Raw genomic sequence first — 10371 nt, forward strand, 5'->3', positions numbered from 1 at the left:
GAGAAACATAGCCATGAGGCCAAAATTTAGTTTTATCTTCCATTGCCCTCAGAAATTATTCTTCTTTATCTCCTAAAGACATTTTAAGAGATTTCACTTTTTTTTTTTTAATGTTTATTTATTTTTGAGAGAGAGAGAGCGTGCACAAGCAGGGGAGGGACAGAGAGAGGGGGAGACACAGAATCTGAAGCAGGCTCCAGGCTCCGAGCTGTCAGCACAGAGGCCCATTGCGGGGTTCGAACTCACGAACTGTGAGATCATGACCTGAGCCGAAGTTGGATGCTTAACCGACTGAGCCACCCAGGCGCCCCAACTGATTTCACTTTTAATTTAATTTTTAAATAAATAATACATTCTGTGGTTCAAAATTCAAAAGTATACAGTGCAAAGTGTGTCCCATCACCTTGCACCCTGGCCATCTGGCTTCTCTCCCTGTGAGCAACCACAATTATTGCTTTCTCATGCTTTCTTCCCAAGATATTTTATGCACAGAAGGAAATATTTTTCAATTTCCTACTATGTGTTACAGAAAAGTTAAATTAGCACACATTGTTCTGCATCTTACCTTTCAGTCACTAAATGATATATCTTACAGGTCTTCTCCTATCAGTACATATCAGTGCCTACATTTTTTCCTGGCCATTAGGGTTCCTCCCCCCAATCCTTTCTATTTTATGAACAATTCAGCAGCTCTTTTAAACCTCCTTTCAAGGAGCGCCTGGGGGGCTCAGTCAGTTAAGCGTCCTACTCTTGGTTTCGGCATAGGTCGTGATTTCACAGCTCATGATTTTGAGCCCCATGTCAGGCTCTGCGCTGTCAGCACAGAACCTGCTTGAGATTTCTTTCTTTCCTTCTCTCTCTCTCAATAAATAAATGAACACAAAAAATTTTAAATAAGTAAATAAATTTCCTTTCAAACTTCCTAACCAGTCTCTGCCTTCTTTATTCTCAAAAAATGCTGTCTCTTTTAACTCACAGAGGAAACAGAAACCATTAGATAAAGATGCTCTCAATTTCCTGCCGCCTGTCTGCCTTGTACTTCAGACTCCTTTGGTTCCAAATAGCACACGGTTCTCAGGATAAGCACGTGCTCTGGTCTCTGCCTCTTTCCGTATGCCATTCCCATTCTTACCATCCTTGATTTGCCCGGGGAGCTTCTGTTAACCTTTGAAATCTGAGTTTGGAAATCAGGCCAGAGGGAGTTAATCCACTGATGCGGTGTGGTTCATCTATACCTTGTTCCTCTTCCACTGTTGTGATTATGCTGGTTTGAGATTTGTTTACAAGTCTATGCTCCCATAGGTCCGTGAGCACCTTGAGAACTAATTCATTTCAGGATGCCCAGCACTTAGCACAGAGAGTCTGGTAACAGAAGCTACTCAATAAATATTTGTTAAATAAATGAATAAATAATGTGGAAGTGATCTAAGCCACTCTGTTATGGCAAGTATTTGCAAGACAGTAGAATGAATCTTCAACTTTGCACAGTGTAGCAGTAACAGTGTTGGGCCTGAAATAATCATGAGAACCCATGCTGGTCCACAGAAGCAGACTTTTCTCACGTGTTCATTGCTCTGTCCTCAGTGTCTAGAAGAGTGCCTGGCTCTTGAGCGCTAAGAATGAGGCTTTGTGTTATATTTGTATCCTAATCTACTGAAGACACCCTTTATTTCAAATACTCTGCAAGGAGAAAGCTAGAACCACAGCTAGAACATATCCAGTACCCAGGCACGGGTAAGTTATCAGAAAGCCAGTGAATTAGTTTAAGTTGGACAAACTCAACCAATTGACTTTTACAAACGTATCGTATAGATTAAATGGACACATTTCCCATAGCCTCAGGTTTTTCCAAGTTTAGTCGTAATCACATGCTTCATCTGGGAACTAAAACAAAAACCTCAGATACTCTTGAGGAGGCAGGGCTCTCGGCTCGTCTTGTATAAACACCAAAGAGCAGTAGCGTGACAATCAGGCACAGGGGCTCTTTGATATAAACTGTGGATACAAAGTGAAGTAAGACCTTTACCCTGCCTGGCCTGTCTCCTAAGAGGGCTCTTTCTTCACTGTAGTCCTTTGGTTGCCAGGATGCAGATACTTTCCTGCCCTTTCTTCCTTGTCTTACTGAACAGTAGTAACATGCAGTAATATACATAGTTATAACATACAGTAATGTCAATTCTCTGTCAGTTTATGAAAATAAGATTCTTTCCTCCTGATGCTTCTTTTTTTTAATGTCTATTTATTCTGAGAGAGAGAGAGAGAGAGTGAGTGTGAGAGCGGGGGAAGGGCAGAGAGAGAGGGAGAGAAAAATATCCCAAGCAGACTCCACTCTGTCAGTGCATAGCCCGATGCAGAGCTCGAACTCACGAAACCGTGAGATCGTGACCTGAGCTGAAATCAAGAGTTGTACGCTCAACTGCCTGAGCCACCCAGGCGCCCCTCATCCTGATGCTTCTGATCAAACACCATGGTGACCCACAGATTGCTTTTAGACTAAGACTGAATCAAAATTTCATGTTTATAATTTTTATTTCCACTGTGTTCAATAAATATTTGTGGACTGACTGAATGAATACTTTGCCATTAATTAGCTCTGTAACCTTGGGCAAATTTTATTTACATTTTCTAGGCTTCATTATCCTCATGTATGCAATAAAGTTTGATTGTCATATTTCTCAAACTGTTTTTAATAGTTAAAACCCATTCTTCAAACAAAGTCTTAGAACCCAATATGTAACAGAAAAAAGTGGGGCTACTCCAAATAAAATAGGTTTGGAGACCTTTAGACCCCTTGCTTCACCTTGTCCTTCTCCACCTTTGTTTCTGTTCTGAGCCACTCTGCTGAGCCCCAGGGCTCTGTGAGGTACCATCTAAAAACATCTCTGCACGTGGGGCGCCTGGGTGGCTCAGTCAGTTAAGCATCTGACTTCGACTCAGGTCATGATCTCACGGTCCGTGAGTTCGAGCCCCGCGTCGGGCTCTGTGCTGACAGCTCAGAGCCTGGAGCCTGTTTCAGATTCTGTGTCTCCCTCTCTCTCTGGCCCTCCAGTTCATGCTCTGTCTCTCTCTGTCTCAAAAATAAATAAACGTTTAAAAAAAAAATCTCTGCACTCAATGATCATATATTTAACATTGACCCCTGACTTGTAAGGAAACTTATTGTCATTAGGGACCAGAGATTCCCAACCTGCAGCCTCCTAATTCTTAGGGATTAAACAAGGTAAAGCCATTGAGGCAAATTAAAATATGAAGTTTCTTTGCTTTGGAAAGTATTATATCAACTCAACTAATGTCAGTTGATTACTTAATGCCAAGCGGAATTGAAAACTCTGTGTATCCTTGATAAATTAACAATGAATATGAACATGTTAACAATGAACTACGAACATGGCAACGTAATTACATTGCTAACATAATTTTTAGTAGACAAAATTTCTCAATACATTATGAAAATGAGGGGGTGGGGTTAATGAAAAGAATCCCTAGGGAATGAAAAGGGTGACAATAATGATGATGAATTAATTCCATTTCCTTCCTTCTCGTACACGTAAAATGAGGCAGGGAAGGGTGGAGTGGCTTGCTGAGGACCTGACAGCTTTGCAGCAGAATCTGCTGCAAAACGCAGCGCTTGTAACATCCAGCCCAGTCCTCTTTCCCAGCCATGTTGCGTTCCTCTATGAGTTTAGGCTTTACGTGTCTGGGACCACAGTCACACAGCTACAGAAGGATAGAGCATCCTCATTATCTCAGTCTTCCTGATCTGAATTCCTGAGGTTTGAAGTTGAGTAGGAGAGTAAGAGTCATCATAACCTAGAAATGTTTACTTATCAAATGACGGCTTATGAAACCCACTCAAATATCCAGCTCCATTAAACATGAGCATTGATTCTCCCCTTTGGGATCAGCTCCTTTGTCAGGTCTCCAGCTGATGACTGCATTTTTATACATATTTGACAATATAGTACAAATATAATGCAAATCAACTACAAAGAGAAATTGCACATCTTGCAAAAGCTATAGAATTTTTTGAGATTAATGAAAGAAGGCCCATGTGCTTAGTCCGTAGTGCAAGAGAGGGAAAGATGTGGATGATATTGAAGAAGCAGACAAAGGACAGATTAGGGAGGGTCTTGTGGCTCTCAGTGGTTTTCATTTTCATCAGTACTGGGAATTTTGGGGGGCCTTTAAGCAAGGGAAGTGACAATCAGATTTATGTCTAAAATTTTCATTTTGACACTGGCAAATACTCTAAAATATATGACCTTGCAGTTGTATTCCTGTGATTCCATCCCATGGGTGCATCACCACATGTATGAAATGACACGTGTGAGGTTTTTATCGTTGCATTACTTGTAACAGCCAAAAAAGGACCCAGTTGTGATGTGCAGCAGAGGGGGCCTGGTTTAACAATGATGGGATGGCCTGCCGCTGTGGAAACAGACAAGGAAGGTCTCTATGTACTGATATGGAAAGAGTTTTAGGATGTGTTGATAAGTGAAAGAAAGCAAGATATAGAACGGTATAGAACAATGTCTCTGGTAGGCTACCTTTTGTGTAATAAGTTAGGAGATATTTTTGCATATGTTTGCATTTGCCTAAAAAACCCAAGAAGGATTAAAAAAAAGAAAAGAAAATGAAAAAGACACCAATGGAAATGATTATCATTAGAGGGTCGGGGTGAGAAATGCAGGAATGGATGCAAGACATATGTTTTTTTGTAGTATGTCGAATTTGGAACCATGGAAATGTACCTCATAAAAATAAATGTACATTTAAAAATCACTCTGGCTGCCCTGTGGAGAGTGGTTGTAGGGACAGAAGAGTAGGAGCTGGGGGTCCATTTAGAAAGCTACTGATGTAGTTCAGGCAAGGGCTGATGGTGGCTAGACCGGAAGGTAGCCGCGGAGGAGGTGAGAAGCAGTTGGCTTGAGGGTACAGAGCTGATGAATTTGTTGATGGATTGGGTATAGCATGTGAAAGAAGAAAAAAGGAATCAAGGATAATTCCTAGATAGTTGTCTAGAGCAGCTAGAGGAGACAAGATGGAGTTGGGGGGAGGGAGGCCAAGGAAGAGCCAGAATCAAGAGTTCTCTTTTGGACGTGTTGAGACCATGTTAAATGGAAAGGTCCACGACCAAAAAGGAATACCTAGAAGGATGAAGTCAGCAGATTCTTCCAAAGATGAGTTCAGCTCCCCTGAGTTCAAATTAAAAGAGTGAGAGACCCTGACAAAATCAATAAAATCTCAAACAAATGTCCATCTTCATTTTTGTGCTACACAAATCAAATAGACAGGAAAGAATGTCATTTGTGCTTCTTTGGAATTTTATTGGGAAAAAAAAAACTAGGTTAAAAATTCGGAGTCAATCATCTGATTTGTTCTTGGTTCCTAAAGTCAGCCTGTAGTTACCACGGTAGCCTACATTTTGTTAAATATAAAGTAAAAGAAATATAGTTTCATAATTTTTACTTCTTTATTCAAGATAAAGTTCAAATCAAAGATTTTTCACTATTCCATATGAAATGTAAACAGCCTTCTCGAAGTGGCCTTTCCAGTGTCCTGAACAAAGTGCAAACAAATGTAATTTGGGAAACAAATACAAACTTTTTCTCTTAGACACTAAGTTTACATCTTTGTTAACAGAATGACTTAGTACATAACCTGGACTGATAATGCGGCAGGAGGTAGAGAGTAACAATTTTTCCTACTTTACCTCTTGAGGAGGTAGTAAATATTTTTGGGTAAGAAAAAGAACTGCTTTCTGAAGAATTCTACCTTCAACTATTAATTTGTCAGGCCTGAGACAGACTTTGTGTGTTAGCCCTGAGTAGGACAGACTTTGGGAAATGTTCCAACGTTAATGTAAGTCAGGGTGTTACGAGCTGTGCTTGCTGCAATGCCCAGTGTCTCAGAAAGTTCAGGATGCCAAAATAAATTACCACGTGGCTTAAACAACAAACATTTAGTTCTCACGGTTCTGGAGGTTAAAAGTCTCAGCTCAGGGTGTCAGCAAGGTCAGGTTCTGGTAAGAACTCTCTTCCTGGCTCTGTCTTCACATGGCCCTTCCTTGGGGCCCCTAAAGGACAGAGAGAGAGAGAGATACCTTGTATATCTCTCTTCTTTTAAGGGCACGACTCCCATCATGGAGGCTCCACCCTCGTGACCTCATCTAACCCTAATTACCTCCCAAATGTCTCAATGTCCCATCTCCAAATGCTGACATGTTGGGGATTATAATTTTAACATATGAATTTGGGGGTAGGAGGGATGGGACACAAACATTCCCTCTCTAGTTCTCAGCCCAGAATCCCCTTCAGTTTGGAAACCCTCATACCTCCAGGTGCCTGAAGTGTTGGCTGCTGATAGCTTACAACTGAGTCCTCCCAGGGACTTGCCAGAAGGAAGCCGCCTCCCTCTCGTTTAGGACCCCTCTCCTTGGTAGGCGAAGGATGGCACACTGAGGAGAGAGTACAAAGAGTCAGTCCTCTTGCCTCAATATGGGACAACTTGGATGAGCCGCCCCCCTCCCCTTCCTGAACTTCCCACGAGGGCCAGTGAGCCTCTGTCTTGCTTCCCTCACCCCCTGACAGGCAATATTCCCCAACAGACTTGCTGCACATAAATCTCGGTCTCAGCTTCTATTTCCTGGGGGATCCAACCAAAAGCATGAGTAGGTCTCGTTAACAACATATTCAAATAATAACAACATAGTCACATCATCCAGATTTCTCTACATTTGGTGTAGGTCAAGGCACAGCGTAAAAGGCAAACGTGGTGGAGTATGGCACAAACTGTTGGACACTCCCCGGGCTTGCTTTCTGCACTTGGCATATATCATCCCCACATTTGCGGAAGAGAAGAACCTCTCGTAGGTCTGTTTGGCACCACATGTTTTTGTCTACCACAGGGAGTAGTCTCTTGGTGCATTATAACTGATTTCAGAATGCATTACAATGAGAGAGAACCAAGTTTTGATCCCATTATGCTAGAATTTATTTGTGTTTCTTAAAGAAGCATAACAACAGTAAGCCAAATTTCGGTCCTAGTATTCTCGGAAAAAATGAAGAGTAAGTAACAAAATGAAATAGCCAGTCCGGCAGCTCTCCTGGAGAATTCCCCAGCAGGGGTTATGTGGCTCCATCTAAAAAACAGGACTCAGATGCTGAGCTGATTTATCATACACATAAAAATTCCCAGGTCGTAGATTTTTCTGCTAATTCACTTCTGTCATTTTAATTTATTAAGCCTTCATTCAGTTCTCAAGATCCTTTATGACCATTAGTCAGATTTTTAAAATAGCACTGTGCCGGCAGGATTTCACAAAGAATATTCCGGCTCTCCTTTCCCCTCTTGTCACTCCGCCATAGCTCAGCATTTGGAGAAGTCCAGAGGATTTTTTTCATGGTACCAAAGTAGCCTCATTTACATTCAGAGATTTAGTCACAAAGAGGATTTGTCTTCAGGATTCTCTTTTATTTTTTAATGGTAATTTCTCCATTTATTCCCCCCTCAATGTTTGAATTTTGTCATTCTGTATTAAACATCTTGTTATTATGGGGTTGCCTCAGTGGCTCATTCGGTTGGGTGACCGACTTTGGCTCAGGTCATGATCTCGTGGTCCATGGGCTTGAGCCCCATGTCAGGCTCTGTGCTAATAGCTCAGAGCCTGGAGCCTGCTTGGGATTCTTTGTCTCCTTCTGTCTCTACCCCTCCCCTGCTTACACTCTGTCTCTCTCTCTCAAAAATAAGTAAACATTAAATTTTTAAAAAAATCTTTTTATTATGTAATTTTAGAAAAACGAAAAGTGGGATAAGTGAAAAAGAAAAATTATCCATAATCTGGCCAGCAGAATAAACCTTAGTAGTTGATTGACATCCAGACCTTTGCCAAAATAGTACATATAGATAGCATTTACAATTTTTACAAGATACATTCATGCCATTTTATAATTTAGCTTACTGATGTATAATAGTGTCCATATCAATAAATAAACCTTTAAAATATTATTTAATAGATGCATAATATTTTATATTATGAAATATATCATAAATATAACCTTACTGTTAAACATTTACATTGTTTCCTTTTTTTAACTTTTATAAATAGCGTATCAATGGACTTGCTTGTAAATAAATCCTTGTACTAATAACTGGTTATTTCTCCAGGGCAAATACTTAGAAGTGGGATTTCTGGATCAAGGAGTGGGCACATTTTTAAGATTTTTAAAAACACTTATTACAAAAATGTTTTAATTTATATTCCCACAAAGAGTGGTTGAAAATGTCCTTTCCCTACACCTTTGTCACCCTGAATATCATTCTTTTTCATCTTTGTTAATCTCATAATCTCTTGTTTTTAGTTGCATTTCTTAGATTTCTAGTGAGACTGAATTTTAAAAAAGTGTTTATTGGCCATATAGTTGCTTCTTTTGTGAACTACCTGTTCATGTCCTCTGAATGTAAAATACTGAATTCTATTATTTCCTCTTACTGAATTTTAAGAGCCTATCTATAGACGAGCAGACATTTCTCCAGAGAAAACATAAAGATGGCCAACCGACACATAAAAAGATGCTCAACGTCACTGATCATCAGGGAAATGCAAATCAAAACCACAATGAGACATCATCTCATACCCGTTAGAATGACTAAAATCAAAAACACAAGAAACAAGTGTTGACAAGGAAATGGAGAAAAGGGAACCCTTGTGTACTGTTGGTGCAGCCATTGTGGAAAACAGTATAGAGGTTCCTCAAAAAGTTAAAAATAGAATTACCATGTTATCCAGTGCCACTACTGGGTATTTTCCCAAAGATATAAAAACACTAATGCTAAAAGATATATGCATCTCTCTATTTGTTGCAGCCTTATTGGCAATAGCCAAAATATGGAAACATATATATACATATATATGTATATATAACACATATATTTTAAATATATCAAGGAATATATATACGTGTATATACATAACGCACATATAATGTATATATATCACACATACACATTATATATATATACAATATATATACAATACAATGTGTGTGTATATATATATATATACATATATATATATATACACACACACACACACACACACACAGAATATATATATATATATATCTTTAACCTACCAAATTTGATTACAGCAATGAGGTAGGAATCTCTCTTTTTTCCTATTGTTTAGGCAATTGTACCAACATTTACGAAATAATACATCCTTTCTCTCTTTGATTGAAGTGCTATTATTAATTATATTAATATATAATTGTATTAATATATGATAAATTTTTTAGTTTAAATCTGCTTCTAGACTTTTTATTCTGACTGCGTGTTCTGTCTGTAAGTCCCATGCCTGTACTATACTTTTAATCAGTATCATTTTATAATGTATATTGACATCTGATATGACCCTTATCTCTCCTTGTGTTTTTTAAAAACCATGTCATCTTTAATGTTTAACTACTCTTCTTTTTTAAAATGTCCATTATTCTCACATATATATTTTTCTATATATATTTTTTGACTTTATTTTCTACAGCAGTTCTAGGTTCACAGCAAAATTAAGGGGAAGGTACAGAGATTTCCTATATATTCCCTGCTCCCACACATGCACAGCCCCCCTGCCCCCAGTATCAACCTCCCCCACTGGTTGTACATTGGTTACAGTTGAGGAACCTACATTGACATATTTCGTTCATATATTTTTATACTATATTCAATATAATATATTCCTTCATGTTTTTTATGCTTATTTTGTCACATTTCCTCTTCCTCTCCCCACCCCCCCCCCCGCCACCCCAAATCCTTTTGGGGTTTCCATTGGGAAACCAAATTTATATGTGAATTCAGGAAGAAATTACTCTTTACAATATTAAAATATCCAAAAACAGAGTTAATCCTTGCATTTATTTAGGTCTTTGATTATGACCCTCGATCAGGATTTGTAGATTCTTCTCTTAGCCTAGCGTATTTCATGTTAAGTTCATTCTTAATGTTGTTATTGTTAAAGAGGCTATTTTTCATTATATTCTTTGACTTTTACCCAGCCTATTGACTCATTTTAAATTACAGCTTTATTGCCATATTATTCAAATACTCTAAAATTCATCCTTTTAATGTGTACACTCCAGGGCATTTTAGAATATTCACTGGGTTTTGCAGGTATTACCACTGTCCACTTTAGAATATGTTTGTCACCCCAAAAAGAAACCCATGTCTATCAGCAATCACTCCCCCTTTCCCCTCCCTTGCCCTTCTGTGTCTCTTCATTAGCTGTTTCTAATCTATTTTTTATAATAAAACTGTAATCATAAGTATAGTTTCCTGAGTTCTGTGAGTCATTCCAGTGAACTATCAAATCTAAGGGAG

The sequence above is a fragment of the Panthera leo genome, chromosome A1 (genome assembly GCF_018350215.1).
Source record: "Panthera leo isolate Ple1 chromosome A1, P.leo_Ple1_pat1.1, whole genome shotgun sequence".
In the NCBI taxonomy this organism is placed as follows: Eukaryota; Metazoa; Chordata; class Mammalia; order Carnivora; family Felidae; genus Panthera; species Panthera leo.